Genomic DNA, 22,652 nt, shown 5'->3' on the forward strand with positions numbered 1-22,652 from the left:
GTCTTGTGAGGTACATCCCAAATGAGGCATTGTACTCTATGATGGGTCTGATGAGTTACGAGTAGAGGGGCACTATAACCTCTTTATTTCTAGATGCAAACCCTTTAGTAATTGGATGGGCTACACAGAAAGATTTCCTAATTACTTTGGCAATATGATTGTCAAAGGAGAGATTACTATCTACCTGGGTCCCCAAATCTCTTATTACCTCTTCTGTATTAAGGGGGCTGCCACCTATGTGGTAATTTATGGGTGTTTTGTTTTTCCCAAACGGGATGACTATGCATTTTTTTGCATTTAGCTTGAGACCATGACTTTGACACCAGGTGTCCTTCTCAGTAAGGCCCTTTTGGTGAATGTCCGTGTCAGCCGGAGAGTCAGTTATGGCTCCCAGTTTGCAGTCATCGGTGAACTTAGTTATCCATACTCCTCCTGTATTTGCCTGTACTTCTGAAAAGTATATGCTGAACAGTAGGGGTCCCAGGACCGAGCCTTGTGGGACACCACTTGTGACTGGTTTAGAGTGGGAACTGGAGCACGCTATTCTTAAAGGGAGAGTTCTGTCTGTAAGCCAGTTGGCAACCCATCTCGTGAAGTATGGGTTTATGTTCAGGCTGGTGAGTTTTTCTATAATTCCTGAGTGGGGAATAGTGTCAAAAGCCTTGGTGAGGTCAAGGTAGGCTGTGTGAACCACCTTCGCTTCATCTATGGCCTTGGTGACTGTCTCAAAGAAGTCAACCAGGTTTAGTAGGCATGATCTGCCCTTAACAATACCGAACTGGGTTGGGTCAAGTGTTTGGAAGTTCCCAATGTCTTTGTTAATGAGTTCCATGATGATGCACTCCATAGCCTTGCAGACCAGGCTAGTCAGGCTTATGGGGTGATAGTTGCCAGGGTCAGTTGTTGCCCCTCCTTTGTGGAGCAGAATAACCGTTGCTGTGTGCCATTCTATGGGCATGTAGCCTGTGGAGAGGCTGAAGTTGAACAGTGTGTTTAGGTGGGGGTTAGTTTGTTCTGTAGTTCATGCAAGATGCAGCCTGGGACACCATCTGGTCCCACTGACACTGTGCTTTTGGCTTTTGAAAGGGCTGTTTTCACCTGTGAATCTGTGATTTCTGGGACACTACACATTTCCGGTATTGTTGTGGGCCCTTTTGATGGTGAGAGGGGGTGACATTTGCACTGAGTCTATCTGCCAGGATATTGGCAATATCAGTCGGTTCAGTATATTTTGTGCTATTTTGCACTAGCTCAGAGCATATCCACGAGTTGCCACTTAGATTCTTGACATAGCTAAAGAAGGCTTTGTGGTTATCTTTCGAATCCTTGGCTATTTGTCTTTCGAAGTTAGCTTTGGATGATTTTATGAGGGACCTTAGTTTCTTACTGATACTGATGAGGGATGTCGTTACTTCTTGGGATTTGCTTTTTTTCTGAACTAGTTTCCTCCTTCTATTGTATAGCCTGTTTATGGCAGGGGTCCACCAGACTGGTTTCCTTCTCTTAGGGGGGTGAGTCTTGGTTTTGCTAGGGATGGCACGATCCATGCATCCTTGTCAGTGCTCATAGAGTGCATTTGTAAAGGTTCCTGCATCTTGGACACTGTTATCCTTTAGTGTGGGAGCTGTGAAACTTACCACCTTTGTCTTAAGTAAGGTGAAGTTTGCTATAGAAAAGTTTTTCACTATGGTTTCCTTGGTTGGGGTGGTAGTGTGGTGTGGACATCCAGAGTGATTAGTTTATGGTCTGATCTAACCAGTGATGGGTTGACCGCCGGTACGGAACACCTGTCGCCCATGTTTGTGATGACCAGGTCCAATATGTTGTCACCTCTGGTAAGGGAGTTTACCAGATGATTAAGAACATTTGAGTTGATAAATTCCAGGAAGCGCTGGACCTGGGAGTTTGTACTTGAGTAGTTTTCCCAGTTAACAGTACTGTAATTGAAATTGCCTAATATCAGGGTGTTTGGTAGGACCTTCATGTTTTCCAGTGTATCCAGAAAGGCAGAGTGGTGGTACTGGGACATGGACTGTGATCTGTAACAGGCCACAATTTGCATTGCAGATTTGCCCGATGTTAATTGCACATGGATGATCTCAGAGGTATCATGCTGCACAACTAACCTGAAGATGTTGGTATAGGTTCATAGGTTGGCCCTAGGACCTATATAAGCCTAGCCAAATAGTACCCTGGCTTTTGCCACCCAAGAAAATTATTTTCCTGTGCCCCTGTCAAGCAGAGCCACAGAAGTGATCCCCGGGGTGAATTTCCTATCTCCCATCCAATCATCAAGATTTTTCTTGAAGAGTGCTAATGAGGAGCTTTGTTTGATATAGATAGGTAGTTTGTTCCAGAGTATGGGAAGTCTCTGAGACAGGAATCTATCCCTCCAGCATGTTCTGTTTATTGTGATGACAATATTTAGGTCCCTAAAGCATGTAGCTTGAAAGGATTGGGATTTCTTTACATGGAGCATGTCCAACAGCTCTGGGTTTGACATAGCTTTGTATGTTAGGCAGAGATCACCTCTGAGTAGGCGATATGCGACAGAGTAAAGCTGGAGTTTCTTGAGACGGTCTGCGTAGGGCATCTGTTTGAGGCCGGTAATCCTCTTTGTGAGGTATTTCTGTGGCCTTTCCAGTTGCTGTAGATGTCTTGTGAGGTACATACCAAAAGGGGCATTGTACTCTATAATGGGTCTGATGAGTGATGAGTAGAGGGGAACAATGACCTCTTTTTTCCTGGATGAGAAACCTTTTGTGATGAGGTGTGCCACGTAGAAGGATTTCTTGACTACTGTGGCAATGTGATTATCAAAGGAGAGACTACTGTCCACCTGTGTCCCAAGGTCTCTTATCACACTTTCGGTGTTAAGTAGACTACCACCTATGTAGTAGTTCATGGGTACAGAGTTTTTACCAAAAGGGATGACAATGCACTTTTTGGCATTTAGCTTGAGGCCATGGCTTTGACACCAGGCATCTGTCTCAGTGAGGCCCTTTTGTAGGATGTCCACATCATTAGGAGATTTGATTATGGCTCCTAGTTTGCAGTCATCTGCGAACTTTGTTAACCAAAGACCTTCTGTGTTAGCCTGTACTTCAGAGAAGTAGATACCAAACAGGAGAGGAACTAGGACTGAACCCTGTGGTACTCCACTTGTCACTGGTCTGAAGTTGGATTTAGAGCCTGCTTCTTTCACAGTGTGGGTTCGGTCAGTGAGCCAGTTGGCAACCCATCTTGTGACATAGGGATTTATACCTAGTTTAGTGAGTTTGTCTATAACTCCAGAGTGGGAGATGGTGTCAAAAGCCTAGGCGAGATCTAGATAGGCTGTGTGTACCACCTTACCCTCATCTACAGCTTTGGTGACCACTTCAAAGAAGTCTATCAGGTTTAGGAGACATGATCTGCCTTTTACAATCCTGAACTGGGTAGGATCCAGAGTTTGGAGATTACCAATGTCATTGTTTATAAGTTCCTTGATGATACGCTCCATAGCCTTGCAGACCAGGCTCATCAGGCTAATGGGGCGGTAGTTCCCGGGGTCTGTGGTGGCTCCCCCTTTGTGGCGTGGGATAATCATTGCTGTGCACCATTCAGTGGACACAAAGCCTGAGGTGAGGCTATGGTTGAACATGGTACTTAGGTGGGGTGCCAGTTCGTTATGTAGTTCATGTAGAATGCAGCCTGGGATGTTGTCAGGTCCCATGGATGCTGTGTTTTTGGCTTTGGAGAGTGTGTTTTTTACCTGTGCAGCCATGATTACAGGTACTTTGCATTCTTCCTGTATAGAGATGGGCCCTTTAGGGGATGAGAGAGGGGTAAAGCTAGCACTGAACCTATCTGCCAGGATGTTGGCAATATCAGTTGGTTCTTTATATTTAGTGCCATTGATCCTTGATGAATATGGATACATCCCCTCCTTTTGTGTTTCGGTCCATATTCTGTGGCCGAAATGTGTGGTATGAGTTGTAGCCCGGTAGTGTTGGGGTGCTCTGTGGAGCCTTGAGCCAACTTTCAGTTACTGCACAGATGTCAACGTTTTCCATACTGAGGAGTGCTTCGAGTGTGTACATTTTGAGATTTAAGCTCCTGGTGTTGAGTAGCATAGCCCTCATTTTTCTATTTGTGCTGTTTACAGAGGTGGGTTTGACTTTTGAGCCTTGCCTAAAAAAGGCACTATGGGGGCAGCAAGATCCTTGGTCAGTATTCGAAAGCCTAGGGGTGACAGGTGCAAGCTGTCTCTTGCGAAGCAACGAGGCTTGCCGAGCATGTCGTCCCAGGCTGACAGACACTGGATCCCCTTTGAATGACACCAGAAGCTTAGCCAATTGTTGAAATTGATCATTTTTTCTTTATACTGCAGTATCATTCTTGGTGAGGGCAGGATGCTACTCAGGGTCAGTGTCATACCTGCCTGGGCTACATGATCAGAGAGTTCTTCCATGTGTCTTTTCATGTAGTCCAGGGAGGTACATCTCAGGTCATTCACACCAACATGAACAATGACAGAGTCATATTTGTACTTGTTCTGGCATGACCTGAGTGCTTGTGTTATGTGGCGGATTCTGGCTCCCGACAAGCAGCTAACAGTAACCTTCTCCTTGTCCAGCCTAGTGAGTAGGATGTCAGTGTGCCTGACTATAGAGTCACCTATTACTAGTGTGTTAGGTATGTTATTTTACCTTAAGGGCTGTAATTGTGCGGCACACTGATTTTGTGTTTTATGTGTTGTCTGGTTTGTGATGGGAGGTGCAGGTTTTTTTGGGTGTATGCTTTGGAGGTCACTGATGCATTTGCAGATTTTTATTTAGTGTCTCCGAGTATGATTTTGTGTATTTATGTGTATTTTTTGCCAGTGCTGGTTTAGTATGTCTATGTGAGGCTGGAGGTGTGGTGCAAGTGTTAACCTCCTCATGATTGCCTATTCCAGTCTTGGGTGGAGAGAGCTTAGCCTCCAATTTAGCTATATAATTGCATCTCTCGCATATGTTAATGTTTTGTGGTAGGAGGAGGGGGTTGTCTGTGTACATGAGGCAGTTGTAACATTGCCTCAGAATACCCAGGTTCACCATCTGAACTGGAGAGTATGCCTGAAATTGCCCTTTGGTCATGCCTGAATATTAGGGTGAGCTGCTTAGTCGCTTGGTTGATGAGGGGTGAATAATGAGCCTTGCCCTGCTGAGCAATCAAGTGTCGGGGTATATTAGTGCTTGCTATTAGGTCTGAGCAGGTGCTGGACTGTAGGATGCTTTTTAAGTGCTTAGGTTGAGAGTTAGACTAGTTTCAAGGGAAAAACTGAAGAGGAGACTTGGTGGAGCAGAACGTGTGGCCAAAGGTATCACACACACACACTGACCCCACAGAGATAGCAAACCTGCTATTGGATAGGTTTGGTGAAATTTGAAATCCCTTATCCATCCTAACTTACAACAAACCTTCCCGCAAACTTTCCCCCACCTTACATATCTGAAGAGCAGGTATTCAAAGCCCTGTCTAAGGCAAACACACAGTTTCTATGGGACTAAACAACATCCCAGACTGTATTCCTCATTTTCTTCTTCTTCTTTCAGCTGCTCCCATTAGGGGTCACTGCAGCGGATCATCTGTTTCCATTTCTTCCGGTCCTCTGCATCTTGCTCTGTCACACCAACCACCTGCATGTCCTCTCTCACCACATCCATAAACCTTATCTTAAGACTTCCTCTTTTCCTGTTACCTGGCAGGTTCAGCCTTAGCATCTTTTTCCCAATATACTCTGCATCCCTCCTCAGCACATGTCCAAACCAACGTAATCTTGCCTCTCTGGCTTTGTCTCCAAACCTTCCAACCTGGGCTGACCCTCTAATATACTTATTCCTAATCTGGTCCATCCTCATCACACCCAGTGCAAATCTTAATATCTTTAACTCTGCCACGTCCAGCTCTGACTCCTGCCTTTTTGTCAGTGCCACTGTCTTCAACCCATATAACATAGCTGGTCTCACTACCCTGTTGTAGACCTTCCCTTTCACTCTTACTGGTACTTGACTGTCACAAATCACTCCTGACACTCTTCTCCACCCACTCCACCCTGCCTGTACTCTCTTCTTCACCTCTCTTCCACACTCACCATTACTCTGAACTGTTGATCCCAAGTATTTAAACTCATCCACCTTCGCCACCTCTACTTCCTGCATCCTCACCATTCCTCTATCCTCCCACTCATTCACACACATATATTCTGTCTTAGTCCTGCTGACCTTCATTCCTCTTCTCTCTAGAGAATATCTCCACCTCTCCAGGGTCTCCTCCACCTGTTCCCTACTCTCACTACAGATCACAATGTCATCTGCACAGATCATAGGCCACAGGGACTCCTGACTGGTCTCGTCTTGTCTGTCAACATGTTCATCACCATTGTAAATAAGAATGGGCTCAGAGCTGATCCTTGATGTAATCCCACCTCCACCTTAGATGCATCTGTCACTCCTACTGCAGACCTCACTGCTGTCACACTACCCTTGTACATATCCTGTACCACTCTTACATACTTCTCTGACACTCCCGACTTCCTCATACAATATCACAACTCCTCTCTAGGCACCCTGTCATATGCTTTCTCTAGGTTCATAGGTTCATAGGTTCATACTAGGCTATCTTCCCGAGGGCATTTGCAAGCCTAGCCCATAGTTTTGTGGCTTACGCCACCCCTTTAGTATGTCCACAAAGACACAATGCAACTCCTTCTGACCTTTTCTGTACTTCTCCATCAACACTCTCAGAGCAAACATCGCATCTGTAGTGCTGATCACTAATCATCACCTCCCTTCTTAGCCTAGCTTCCACTACTCTTTCCCATAACTTCATGCTGTGACTGATCAGTTTAATCCCTTGGTAGTTACTACAGTGCTGCACATCACCCTTATTCTTAAAAATCGGTACCAAAACACTTTTTCTCCATTGCTCAGGCATCCTCTCACTTTCCAAGATTTCATTAAACAATCTAGTTGCAAACTCCACTGCCATTTCACCTAAACACCTCCATGCTTCCACAGGTATGTCATCTGGACCAACAGCCTTTCCGTTCTTCATCCTCTTCATAGCTGTCCTTTCTTCCTCCTTGCAAATCCACTGCACTTCATGATTCACTATCTGCACATCATCCAACCTTCTCTCCCTCTCATTCTCTTCATTCATAAGTCCCTCAAAGTACTCTTTCCATCTCCTCAATGCACTCTCCTCGCTTGTGAGTATATTTCCCTCATTATCCTTTATCACCTTTACCTGCTGCACATCTTTCCTAGCTCGGTCCCTCTGTCTAGCCAATCAGTACAGGTCTTTTTCTCCCTCCTTAGTGTCCAACCTTTCATACAACTCTTCATATGCCTTATCCTTACCCTTTGCCACCTCTCTCTATGCCATGCACCTCATCTCCTTATACTCTTGTTTACGTTCTTCATCTCTCTGACAATCTCACTTCTTCTTCGCCAACCTCTTTCTCTGTATACTCTCCTGTACTTCTTCATTCCACCACCAGGTCTCCTTGTCCTCCTTCCTCTTTCTAGATGTCACACCAAGCACCTTTCTAGCCATTTCCCTTACAAGCCCAGCTATTCGGTAACTCTTCACTGCCACCCTGTGCCTGTCTTAACTCTTCCCTGAACTCCACCTCACAATTACACTTTTTCAATTTCCACCATTTGATCATCGGTGCTGCCCTCACACTCCTCCTCCTCTTCTTGATCACCAATGTCATCCTACAAACCACCATCCTATGCTGCCTAGCTACACTTTCCCCTGCCACCACTTTACAGTCTCCAATCTCCTTCAGACTGGCCCTTCTACATAAGATATAATCCACCTGTGTGCATCTTCCTTCACTCTTGTATATCACCCTATGCTCCTCCCCCCTCTTGTTAAAATATGTATTCACCACAGTCATGTCCATCCTTTTCACAAAATCCACTACCATTTAACCTTCTGCATTCCTTTGCTTAACACCATACCTACCCATCACTTCCTCATCCCCTCTGCTCCCTTCACCAACATGCCCATTGAAATCTGCTCCAATCACCACTCTCTCACCCTTGTGTACAGTCATCACCACTTCATCCAACTCACTCCAAAATATTTCTTTCTCATCCATCGCACACCCAATTTGTGGAGCATATGCACTAACAACATTCATCATTACACCATCAATTTCCAACTTCATATACATCATTCTATCCGACACTCTTTTCACTTCCAAAACACTCTTAGCAAACTGTTCCTTCAGGATAACCCCTACTCCATTTCTCCTCCCATCCATACCATGATAAAACAATTTGAAACCGCCTCCAATACACCTAGCCTTGCTCCCCTTCCATCTGGTCTCTTGCGCACACAATATACCAACCTTCCTTCTGTCCATCATATCAGCTAGCTCTCTCCCTATACCAGCCAAACTGCCAACATTCAAAGTTCCAACCCTCAATATCACAGTCCTAGCCTTTACCTGCCTTTGGGCATGCCTTTCCCCTTTTCTCCTCCTTCGGCCAACAGTAGCCCAATTTAAACAGGCTAAAACATGAACTAGCAGCACTACTAAATACCCTTTTAAATCATAGCCTAACCATAAGCTTTGTTCCTGCGGAATGGAAAAGAGCTACATTTATTTCCCTCCATATACATGGCCTAGCAACAGACGCTGGAAATTATAGACCCATTAGCCTGATCAGCCTCATCTGTAAGGCCATGGAATATATCATTATGGGCCTCATAAATAAAGTCATAGGTGACCTCCAAACCCTGGATCCTACAAAATTCGGCTTCATGAAGGGCAGATCCTGCCTACTAAATCTGGTGGATTTCTTTGAAAGTGTGACCTAAGGCCATTGATGAGGGCAAATCTGTGCACACAACATACCTTGACTTGGCAAAGACTTTCAACACAATCCCCCACATTCAGGCATTACTGATAAACTTAGCAAACTGAATATATACTCCTTCATTGTAAGATGGGTTGCCAACTGGCTCACAAACTGGGCATACTCTATCAAAGTGGGTGACTCCACATCAACCAGCAGACGTTTTATCAGTGGGATGTCACAGGGCTCAGTGCTGGGCCCTCTACTGTTTGGTATATACTTCTCAGAAGTTCAAGTCAAAACTAAGGAGTTATGGCTGACCAAGTTTGCAGACAACTGCAAACTTGGCTGACCAAGTTTGCAGATGACTGCAAACTATGTGCAATCATTAAATCCCCAGATGATGTCAGTATACTCTTGGAAGGTCTCACACAGACCAACTACTGCTGTATTAGTCATGGCCTCAAACTGAATGCAAAAACAATGTCCCCTCACACTGTCAGATCAACAACAATACCCTAAGTACCCATGAAGTAGTAAGGGACCTGGGATCACAAGTTGAATGCAACCTTAACTTCGACCACCATGTGTCTACCATAGTAAGGAAAGCTTTCTTTGTAGCTCACTTGATTAGTAAAGACATCGCCTTGAGAGAAAAGAAGTTATAACCCCCTATACTCAGCATGCATCTGGCCCATTAATGAGTATAATGGTCCATTTGGCATGTACCATGCTAAGCACTTGTAGCAAATAAAGAGATCTACGAGGTTTCTAACAAAGAAGATCAAGGGACTCCAGCATATGCCTTACACAGACAGACTAAAGTCCCTGTCACTATACTACATATGTTACAGACTTCTTTGGGTTACTTATGCCTGGCATACAGAGCAATCCAAGACCCAAACCTAATGAAATTGCTGTATATCCATAAATCAAATGGACTAGGGCTACCCATTCCAGGGACCTAAATATGGCCTTTGACTTAAACAGGACATGCTGTAGGGACAGATTTATCTCCCTGCAACTGATGCGTCTTTAGAACAGGCTACCAATTCATGTGAAATAGAGCACCTCTATGACACTGTTCAAGTGGAACCTGAATGAGTGGATGGGGCACCGTAAATTCTTACCAGGGATAAAGCCCACGACCCTCCTGGGCATGGGCAGTCATCACTAAATGCAATATTTGGTACAGGCTAGCATTTCTAAGGTATTATATACCTCATAAAGAGTATTACTGGCCTCAAACAGATGACCTATACAGACCGTCTCAAAAAACTCCAGCTTTACTCCATCGCATATTGCCTACTCAGAGGCGATCTCTGCCTAACATACAAAGCTATGTCAAACCCACAGCTGTTGGACATGCTCCACTTAAAGAAATCCCAATCCCCTCCAAGCTACATGCTCTAGGGACCTATACCTTGTCACCACAATAAACAGAACATGCTGCAGGGATAGATTCCTGTCCCAGAGACTTCCCATATTCTGGAATAAACTACCTATCTATATCAAACAGAGCTCCTCATTAGCATTATTCAAGAAAAATCTTGATGATCGGATGGGAAATAGGAAATTCACCCTGGGGATCACTTCTGTGGCTCTGCTCGACAGGGGCACAGGAAAATAATTTTCTTGGTTGGCGAAATCCAAGGTACCTTTTTGGCTAGGCTTATATAGGCCCTAGGGCCAATAGCCTAGTACCTGCCTATGCACCTATGAACCTATGAAACACCTGTGCATAAAATGACCTCTGGGTGGATAGCCTAGTAATCTCCTATGATCCTATGATAACAAAAAAGAAAAACATTAACATTAAATTTGCAGTAGTAGACACAGAATCATCTCAGACAACTAAGGATATTTCCTTATGTCATCCGCTGACAAAGTTAAAAACACAGTTAGCAATCCAGTGGCAAGACAGATAGCAGTGACAAATTACAGTATTTTTAGAGATAATTAGAGCAAAGAGCGTAAAAGAAGAAAATAAAATATATATATATATATATATATATCATTAGAACTTATATATTGAAGGATGATGAGTGCAAGTGCAGTTCCTGATGGAAGAAAGGTATATGCGTAGAGAAGTCTTGAAGTGTGCAGGAGTTTGGGTTGTTCTAATAATGGCTAAAGGTAGAGCATATTCCCCTTTTTGGGTAAAGAGTAAATGTAAAGAAGTTGGTCAGGAGGCAGATTTGTCTTGTAAACCTGTAGACGTTGCTGATTCTCAGATCTAAGGAGTGAATATAGTGCTAAGGGCAGGACAATTGGAAGGTTTATAATAAGTTTGTGAGCTGTAGTTATTTGCAGATAGGTGAGGTAGCTTGATAGTTTCAGACATTTTAGGGAGTGTAGGACAGTACAGTGATGGGAGAAGTTTCTGGAATTTGTTGCGAAATTTGCAATTTTATTATAACATGTCTTGAGCTTGGCCCTTAGAGTGGTTTGAAGGTTGATAAGTAGAGGTGCGCCATACATGAGAGAAGGGAGTAGAAAGTACTGAACAGGAGGGGACCAAGTATGGAGCCCTGAGGAACTCCAGTAGAGTTGTTAACATAAGGAGATATCGAGTTTTGCAATTTGACGACTTGTTGCCTGTCTTTTAGATAGCTTGAGAACCAGTGGAGAGTGGTGGGGGAGAGTCCAAAGTTTGAGAGTTGTAATAGTAGTAAAGGGTGGAAACTGTATCAAATGCTTCTGTTTCCAAGATGAGGATCACAGCCTGAGAGGTTTAGTGGTGGGGTTTAGCACAGGAATACAGCCGAGGTGAGGGGGACTGCTCAAAGAGAACATGAAAGATTGGTCAAACAGATTGAAGAGAAAAAGAGAAAAATAGTTGGGAAATTAGAGGTATTCTATATGCTGTCATTAGAAAATATTGTTAAGTTAATATAACAGTTCGCATTTCATGGCAATTATATACAAATACAAATTACACATTTCAAAGGACTTAAGTGCCACAGTTAATTAATTCTACAAGAACAGTACTGCAATAACAATGAAACTGAATGTAACAGTTTGGTGAAATCACAAAAACTTTGCAGGAACACTACACACCTGTCAGTAGCCCTTACCACATGCATATGACTGCCTTTAGTCGCTTGCTAAGATTGTACATCTCAGCAGAACTTTCAAGTAAAGAAAAAATAAAAACTGTAGTTGCTCAACCTGGCATTAGTAACAGGGACATGAGTGAGCATGTATGCCTTGTTTGTTTTACCGCTAACTATGTATACTTTTTATAGTTTACCTTCCAATAAATACTTGGACCTACTACAAACCCAATAACACTTTTTGAAATTAGCACAATAAGACTGATTGAATTAGCACAAGAATTGATCACATAATAGCAGACAGAAAATTAAACACAGTAGTTAGAATTCATGTGGCGAGTACACTGAGCATGGGACGGGCTGGGGATGCAGCAGCTCATTTATTTATTTATTTTATTTAGAAATGGCACCAGGTGGGCGAGAGGGAATTCATAGGTTCCAAACGGAATGTGAAGCAGGGGTTGGGTTGATACTGGGAGCCATCCTGTGGTTCAGGGAGAGTCGCAGTAATAACAACATGCAATGAGAACCTGGCCAGAAAGACTGGGAGTGTAAAAAAACAACCAGAAATTCTACTCTCACCAGGTCAGTGCAAAACACTCTACTAAGGACCAAACTTTAGTTCCTACTTTGTGTTTGTCTGTACTATTTATATTTGCAGACAGCAGGAACTATAAGTAACGGCTGGCCAGTTGCTTCACAGACCAAGCTGACAGTCAGCACGTTATTTTTAAACAAATAGCTACTGCTCTACAAACCCTGTTAGAATGCTGATGCTATCAGAACATTTTGGATTATTGCCATATTCATACAATTTAGAAAACCATATCAGGGAGTCGTTGCACAACATGAACTTTAATATAAACTATTGCAATATGGTTCTTCCAAAAAATGCTATGGGTAAAGTTATCCAAGGTAACAGGTATAAGTTTACCCTGTGTAGAGTGGAACCATAACACACCAAAATTTAGATATGTTTGCTGGTTGCTTTACAGGCCAAGATAACAGTCAGCATGTTATTCTTAAAACAACAAGTACTGATCTACAAACGCTGCTATTAAAAAGCCAATGTTTTCAGAACATTATGGATTATAGCCATATTCATAGAAATGCCAAGGCTATATCTTGAGTCATTGCCATAAACAACATAAATATTAGCATAAAGTATTGCAATATGGTTTTCCAAAAATGCTATAGGTGAAGTTATCCAAGACAGCAGATATATGTTTCCCCTATGTGGATTGCAACCCACAGCATATCAAACTTTAGACACACTAGCCATTTGCTTTACAGGCCAAGCTAACATTCAGCAAGGGTTACATTTTAGAAAACAGGTATTGCAGGTGTTTATTAGAATGCCTATGGAAAATGTAAACAGTTTTTGTCCTTTTATTGTAAATAAATAATGGGTATCAACAAATAACTAAAACCACAGGTGTAAGCAGTCAGACAGGCATTACTTTTTAAGTAAATAAACATGTCTGTGTAATTGTTTAGGAGGAATGATGTAATGAAGTTATATACATGTTTTTATGTTAATGTACAATGAAGTAATAGGTGATACTGTGGGAGTATAATGGAAAGCTACGAAATGCAAAGCTATCTGAGGCCTCGGTATTATAGGCATCAGGGGATGCACTAGGACAGTGGCTATGTGAAATTATGTAGTTAGTTGTAAAACATATGTACATCTACAAAGGACAATCTTATGGATATTATACACATATATTAAATAAATTAGAAACGTGGGAATTGAACCAGAAGTTAAGAGGACAGTATTTCCCAAGTCCACTTAATTACCCCCATGACCTAATTGTCACAGCAACTAATACATGGTTATAATAACATTTATCTGATATATATGGGACAGAGAAATATCTGTAAAATGCTTAGCAATGCTTAAGTATACATAGAATATTGATACTTATTCTAGGGATCTACGGGCTGTCTCCACACCTTGTCGACCCGCCTTCAAAGCTCCTCTGCTTCCTTCTGATGCAGATCATCATAGTGGTAGTGCGCCTGCTCTCAATAGATCCCCATCCTCCATCGATGCTCCCTCATGATCTGGTTCTACATGTCAATCACAGAGAAGTTTCTGGATCTGGCTGTCATTCTCTGCTCCAATCCAGCATATATGGTCAACATCTGGGTCATCTCCTCATCAGTCTAATTGGGCACATGGACATGTCTCAGCATCCTTGAAATAGCCATCATTATCCTCAATTTGAAGAATTCTGGAAAGTACAGAAACAGAGAAATGCTCATAGAAGTACCACTTAGTTTTCAGTTAGCAATAGTCTGATCAGTAAATGTATCAAGTTCAATATTTGAAAGTGTTACTAATATCATGCTATCAGATCATTGGAAGATAGGCACATGACACACATCTTACAGCTTATCGATTCCTATTGGGTGTTTACCCAGCACACCTGTGTGTTTTGGCATGTAAATACAAATTACATGGATGTGCATGAATGGGATTCCAAAAGCATACATTTTAATGAACCTCATGAATTATGTATGGCACTAATTGTACTTAAAAGTGGGTGCACACAAGGTGCACTCTGATTCTGTGATTCGGAGTGAGAAGTACATTGACAATTGGTAGCATTTCTGTTTTGGTGATAATTAAATCTGTTAAGCTTAGTCATTTCCAAAGGCGCATGTTTAAATTAATACTTACTCAAAATGTTATCTTTAAAAGAAATTGTTATAAATGATGTCTTGAACTTTATGCATACAGGTGTTCTTCTTCTTCTTCTAAATAGTTTATTTCAGTCCCGTATGCAGGTGCATAGACGGACCTCCATTGCAAATGTTAACAGTATACGAAGGCTGATTTACAGATCATCTGCAATCCTTACTGGTCATTCCTTGCACTCTGCTGTATAACTACAGAAGGCTATGGATTCTGACATTATCGGTATCTAGTATGTGACGTTGAAATTACAGATATTTCTTAATTCACGTCTCCTAACAAAACTGTTAGAAATGTGCTGTTGCTGTTATGGATATGTCTTCACTGATGATTTTTGACAAAGGTATTATCAGAACTGGATCAATATACTAAGGATCTGTACTATGCATGGCCTTGCTCTGGATCTTAAGGTTTACCTACGTATTCCATATGTTCTTCAAATTATTTGTTACAGTATTTGAATGTCACATGCAATAGACTCATGTGGCTTAATGCTATAGTCTTTAAATGTCTGTACAATATAAATGTATTGTCAAGGGTTCTAATCCTACTCACAAACTGTGAAGATATTGCAAGTTATGCTGATTTTACCAATGTTATATATGAAGGCATTGTTTTTACTTGTGATAAGTTACATTAGTATTTGTCACACAGTGTATTACAAACATTTTCAATGCATTGGAATGCATATTGTTTATGTTGACATATGCTGTTCACAGAATGAAATGCATACATGGTCTCAAACATGAATGCTATCATGTGCATATCACTGTCTTTCAGATGGCCAACTGTTCTAGTGGTGACAACTCCTCCCCCCAGGAAAATGACATCATAAGTGATAATCTCCTTAGATATGGAAGGAGTCTCATGTGCCAATCAGGTGATACTGTTTGTAGAAATTAAATCTGGACAGACCTCACCATGATCAATGCATTTGTAGGACATGACCGATCCTATTAAGCCTGTAGATGATGCTGCTCGGACATGATCCTTCATTCAGTCTACAGAGTGACGTTATGAGAAATCGAGGGATGCCTGCTGTGGTAGATCACCACTGCCCAGTGACATCACAATATTGCTGGCCTCACTGTACATTGCAAGAGGGGAGTGATGCATCCCTGGTGGTGAGATATAAGCTGGAGTTCCCGGATGAACATGCATGTATTTATGTCCATTACAGGGCTGTATATTGAGACAGTCACTGAATATTGCTGTAGCATGCATATTCATGTATTCCTATGTTTGATTTACTGCAACAGAGTTGAGCTGTGAACACATATCCACACAGGGTGAGACTGAAGAACGTAAGTCTAATGACATGTATCGATACAACTAAGTTACATACACAGCAGTCCAAACAACATGTGTAATGCTGTTTGCATTAATAGTCACAGGTTCATCTACTTCATGACTAAACCAGGGATCAGCAGGTGAGTGACTATACTGTTACTGTGAACACTACCTTATTAATGCCTCCACCTCGTTTCATGGCACTGCTGTTTACTGTTATATTGTTGTTTCCCTGACATTCTACACTGCATGTAAATCCAGTGGAGGGGCAAGCCATGCAGGTTCAAGTGCAGACAGACCAGGTATGCTACAGCAACATTGTTATAGCGTTCAACAGTGTGTAGCACACATGTGATACCTGGCGGTTATGCTAATATTTGTCAATACAGGCCATCCGCTGTACAGTTGCAATGTCCATCATGTGAGTATTTGCAGCCCATGTTGCTGTATTGCACATGTGATGCTGTCAGTATTCCTTTTGCTAAGTACATGATTGTGTTTTCTTTCTCTTTATTTTCTCAGTGAAGGATCCACAGTACAACCCACAACCTCTCCACAGCAGGACTCTGTCAGTGGTAGCTATTAACTGGTTTTCATACCTGTCCTTGATGTTAGTCCTGTTGTTGTCCTCCATTAATTCTGTGTCCTCCTTACCATTCCTAGGCCAGTCTGCATCAACGGCATCAAGTGCACATAGGAGTGGTATGTGTATGTCACACCTTCTGTATGTTTTAACTGTGTTCGCCTGGTTAATGCTGTTTTTTTCCCTACACTAGTTGAAGTTCATCCCTGTTCAACACCACCATCTTCCCATGAGTTTTTGCTAGGTGTGTGTGTGTGTGTGTGTGTGTGTGTGTGTGTGTGTGTGTGTGTGTGTGTGTGTGTGTGTGTGTGTGTCTTTTATGCATCACACATGTCATGTATGTTGGCCATGTAAACAGATTATACACTTATGTTATATAGATTCCATGAAGCATACATATAGTAGACAGAAAGTTAAGTCATTATTATTTGTCACATTGCAGTGAGCTATATATGTCATATGTCTTTGATGATATCCACCATGTGATGTAGACACATTGTCCTGATGTGTGTCTTTGTATCTTGTAATACATCAGCTATCTACATCATCCAGCAGCCCATCCAGTGATCATGATGTTGTTCATGCTGTGCCTCAGCATGGTGGCATGGCCCCTGGCACAGAGAACCTTTAACTTATTTGGAGACTCTATCTATGATTTTGACAGTGATGTTGCAGCAGAGTTAGCCTCAGATATGTAGGTCCACTTGTCTAGCCATTCAGTGGATGCTACCACAGTCGATGTTGAACAGTGTGAGGCCATTGACCAATACACCTCAGTTGAGAGCATTTCTGCTGAGAGCTCCAAACAACCAGAACCAGGGTGTCACTGTAGATAGATGTGAGCAGATGTTGTGCATGGCCAGGTATCAGAGGGCATCCACCTCCTGCTCCAGGCAAGTGAACAGTTACAACAATAGCATCATTCAGACATCCATGTGTTTGCCCATGCCACAGATCATGTGGCACACCAACTATGTGTTATGCATGAAGGCCAAGAGCGCAGACACATTGCGATTATGGCTGCATTGTCTGCTCAGAATGAGAGTCTGCTAGCTGTGACATGGTTGGCGAAAATCCTGGTTTCCATGGTACTGCAGAAATGTCATACTACCAGAAGGATTCTGGATTCTCTGACTGTGCTCAGCAGACTGCAGCCTGTGAGAGATATGCCACCTGTCCGCAGAACCACCATTGGCCATTCGGAATCACTGTCTGTGGTCCAATCTTGTCCATCTGCTTTGGTCCCACTAGTCATGAAGCCTTCAACTGACAGCTATACTTTCATCTCATCATGTTGCTGTCATGCCATACATCTCTGTTGTGGAGCAACCAGGGCAAGATGTGTCTATATGTGGTCGGGGAAGAGCGGATCGAAGTGTTAGATGTCAGCAAGGTCATCCTAGTGTGTCCAACAATGTAGTACAAATAACCATCTCATATTATTCAAATACCACTGTACTGTGATATGTGTTTTCTGAAATTAAAATTTCTGAATTATGTCTTGTGTGATTTCTCTTTTGTCATGTTTGAGATATGTATGTGTAGCACTGGTGTGTCCCTTATTGTTTTCCATGCAGTGATACAAATATTTGAGTGTGTATGCATACTTGTGTCAGTTGTGCCCTGGGTTGATGACCCCTGTTGTGACACATTTGCATATCTTCATGTTGTAATACATTATGATTATGGTGTTATGTCTGATGCTCAGTGTGTACATCTAGTGGGTACCTGCCGTTAGATACAACCTGTGTTGCTGTGGTGGGACAAAACTGAACATCAATGTTCAATCTGTATACTCAAGTGTATGTGGTTTGTTATGATTCAAATATTTGGGTCACATGCTGCCATGTTGCTTGGGCCTGCACTTCAAGTCACACCCTACATTTGCTACACTTGTGACTTCTGTCCGCTGTGTCCTCCTGCTCCTCCTCTGATACTTGTGGGATCTCCTCTTCAGACATCTGGGGTTCTTGGGGTAGTTCACCCACATGTGCAGCTGGAAAACCATCATATGCTCTGGTTAGCATGTTGTGTAGCATGGCACATACTGTTATCATCTGTGCTGCTTTCTAAGGTGTGTATTGCAGTGCACCCTTGGATGTGTCGAGACATCTGAACCAAGATTTCAATACATCAAACACATGTTTTATGCTGTTTCCGGTTGTTGCATTTGCTTTATTTTAGACCTCCTGTGCAGAATTGGATGGTTCACAGTAAGGGGTCATTAGCCACGGCTCAAGTGATTAGCCACAGTCACCTGTTGTAGGGAATAAAAATACTTTTGGTCAGAATGGATATTGTTGAGAGGGGGGGGGGTCCTTAGATGGCTCATAGCTGTGTTACTGTAATTACCCAGTAGCAGCTCCTCAGGTATTTCACCTTGCTGGAATGCAGCCCTCAGTCCACTTTCCCTCCAAATGGCAGCATCTTGGAAACTTCCAGGGTGTGTTGCCATTATGTTTGTTATGCTGTCATCTGCTGCACACACAACTTGCTAGTTGATGGATGGCCATCTCTTTGTATTCATACATCGGTCTGCTTCTGGATGTACTGGTGTCTTGAATCTATTCCACTGAGTACATGTGGGAAGTTTGCCATGTTATAGAACTGGGTCATCACAGTTCTCCCCTCCATGAGGATGGATGGAACGTGTATGCAGTCATCCACTTTGCAGCACATTGCTTCCAGGGATTTTGACTGAATATGACTGTCAGCTGTCTGTGATATTCTCACAGCATCCCCATGTGTCTCTGGAATGTTCCAGATGCAGGTACACCCAGGCTGAAGCATACTTTGGTTTCAAGGGGATGGTCTTTCCTCACAGGGATGGTCTTTCCTCACAAGGTCTGCACAGACATGTGTGGAGAACACATATCACAGACAGCCTGCACCAGTTGTCTGTCTAGACTGTATTTGTTGATGACTTGCTTTTCTGACAACTGGTTTAGTTGCAGCCTTGCTCTGACTCTAGCTGGTACCTGTTGATTATTTGCTGGTCTGACAGCTGGTTTAGTTGCAGCCTTGCTCTGATTCTAGCTGGTACCTGTTGATTATTTGGTGGTCTGACAGCTGGTTTAGTTGCAGCCTTGCTCTAACTCTAGCTGGCTGCCTTCTGGGCTGCACAGCTTCATTTATAGCTTGCATCTCTGCAGCCTGCTTTAGTATATTAACAGCCGGTTACATTTTTATATTTTTTTATATTTTACTATGGATTTCATAATACTCCATATTATTCACTTGAATTCCTTGGCATCCAGAAATTATGCACTAATGATTTTAGAAACAGAGTCAGAGTGGCTGTTTGTCCCATTCGAATTGCATTGTGTGCATGCAACATGTTTTGGAATCAGACTGGTGTGTACAGAATCCCTAATGATCCTAGGCTGAAAATTAAAGTACACAGTCTACCTTCAGTGTGGCTTCTGGCACTGCATCTGCACCAGGTGCACTGCAGTCTTCCTTTGGCACACTGCACTGTCCACAAATAACTTCTGCGAGCTTTACGGAATCTGACCCCAGTATTAAAGCAATAAGAGAAGCTATGAGGTCTGGAGGGCTGAACATAGGAAAAAATAGAAAAGGTCACATAAAGGGGGATTCTGAGAACTAAAATAGATTATGTGGTGTTTTTCAAAAGACATAAAAGAAATAAGAGGTGTGGCAGAATGTCTGAGTGTTTAGATCACACAGAGGGTTTGAGTTAGAACAGGAAATGACAGAAAAGTAATAAAAGAAGAGAAATAAATACAAAGATTGACTGAAGAGATTGTTCAAACAGATGAGATGAAAAGGGAACATAAGATTTTATAGGAACAACATACGACAATAAAAGTACAATATAAACAATGGACAGATTGACAGAATGCTTATAAAGAAAATAAAAGAAAATATTTTTAATTGTAAAAAAAAAAAAAGAATGAAGCAAAGGCATAGGCGAGTGTATAATGGAATAATAAAAGGACATGAACAAGAAATGAAACAGTGTGGTGACCACATTAGAGAAATATTAAACAAGTTGTATAAAAGAAACAGAAAGAAAGATGAAAATGTGTTGTTTAGATAAACAGGCAGGTTCAATAAACCCTACATGGCCTGCTTGCATTGTGTGTGTGCCGCGCCATGATACGCACACAATAACGGACTATTTTGGATTCACTAAGTGGCTGTGCACAGTATGTAGAGCTGTACAAACATGGTAAATACAGTGCCATGCTAATTATAGCATAAGCAGTTGAATTATATATTAATCAACCAATCCAAGATGGAGGAGCTGTTCAACAAGCGAAAAGCAACCGTGTCGACACAGTGCTGGTGTCCCTGCGAATTCTATAGCCTATTGGAATACAAACACGGAAAGGAGTCAACACAGAAACAATGTTAGGGGTTGCTGGTGCTTTAATTCATGTGTTTGTGCAACAGGCTGAAGTCTGTACCGCTACTGCTGCTAATAAAGCAGTGCCAAGGACAACAGTTTCCTGATTGAGCGCCTCACCCTCCACCTGTCCAATATTTAAGGGTTCACTGGAATGGCCTGGTATATGCCTACTAGCTGTGCCCAATGGAATTGCAGGGGATGGCTGAATATCAACCTCAGTGTCAGATTCAACCTCTGAACCCCCTGACTGTGCCTCTTTTTGGCCATCATCATCTTCACCGTTTGCAGATACTATGACATCAGGTGGTAGGAGTCACACACTTCCACTGTCAGGATCACCTCTGATGGTAAGCAGCAAACACAGGAAAGAAATTAATTGCTGTATTACTATAGTCAAATGTATGCCAACAATATAATAGTGGTGCTAGTACTACAGACAGTACAGCAATCTGCACAACAGTCCTGACTCCCACATCACACATAAGGATAAAATATATATTTCTTCAAACTATTCATCACTACTGAAAAAAAATGGCAGCTGATGCTATGCTTCCCATGGATGATGGTCCTGGAAGAAGTTAAGTAAAAAGTAAGGACAATTTCATCACAATTAACAGTAACAAAGGGAGGGGGGTTAAACGTTTTTGCCCTTTATATATCCCTTAATGATACTTTTAACAAGAGCTTGAATAAGAAGTCCAACCTAAGCCCATCTCTAATCAATCGGAATTTCTTATTAACTGTATCTATCTACAGCTCCCCCCAAATTAATTTATTGTTAAATAGAACTTACATATTGCTGTCAATATTTTACTATACAAGAGTATTTAACAATCAAGATACATAAGCCTACCTGGAAGCTCCTTCTGGGACATACTTGTTCTCCCTGAAACAGCAAAACTATTGTCAATGGCTTGCTGTGTGCACTTTCCTGGGAGCTGTCTATGACCCTGACAGTGGACAGAAACTCTTCATTTGCTGTTAGTGTGGCTCTGTGGTAGGCCCCCCCTGGTACCCGCACAATCACAGTCTACTGAAGCTGCTCTTCTCCATGCAGATGAGAGCATGTCAGGGGCCCTATGGAGCACCTGATCATATTTACTGCTGTGGCTGCCTACTGCATTCACATTTGCAACTACCTGCTGCCAAATTTGCTTTCTGCCTGACATTTCTCCATGTCCCCTCTCAAGCAGAAAGGCACCATGTTACCTAAACGCTTCCACAATGACCTAATTCTCAGGGTCAGTGAACGTTTTTTTTTTTTTTTTTTTGAGGATTGGGATGCCTGGGTGCTATAGTCTTTGGTGAACTGAAACACAACAGAAGGATAATACCCATAAATATCACATAACTAAAATTCCTGTTTCCGGATAATGCATAAAAGGTAGCATTTCACTGTTACCCACTGGAGAAACATAAAACAGTCAAGATATTGAATTATCCAAAAGAAGGAGAGTAACAATAGCAAACTATCTTGTTTGTGCCAAATCAGAAATGCAGCTTTGCTCTCCCAGCCCAAAAAGAACAGGAAAATGACACATTTTGCTTACAAACCATCTGTGAAATGCTAAAAATCCCATCAAATGAACTATACCTGAAACGTGTGCAGTCATGTCTACCTGTGACCAGCACTCCCCTAGAAGTGTGTATGGTCCATCCTGGGAAGCTAACACCTCTGTGTCTTTGACAACATAGGGCATTTACATTTCACAGAAATAACAATAGAAGACTGTGCACTGAAAAAGAGTTGTAACATTAGCACTTGTGATGACAGTTAATAAGGCTGTGCATCTGTGAAAGTGAAATGCCC

The sequence above is a fragment of the Protopterus annectens genome, chromosome 8.part1 (assembly GCF_019279795.1).
Source record: "Protopterus annectens isolate FY-2018-M chromosome 8.part1, PAN1.0, whole genome shotgun sequence".
Lineage (NCBI taxonomy): Eukaryota > Metazoa > Chordata > Ceratodontiformes > Protopteridae > Protopterus > Protopterus annectens.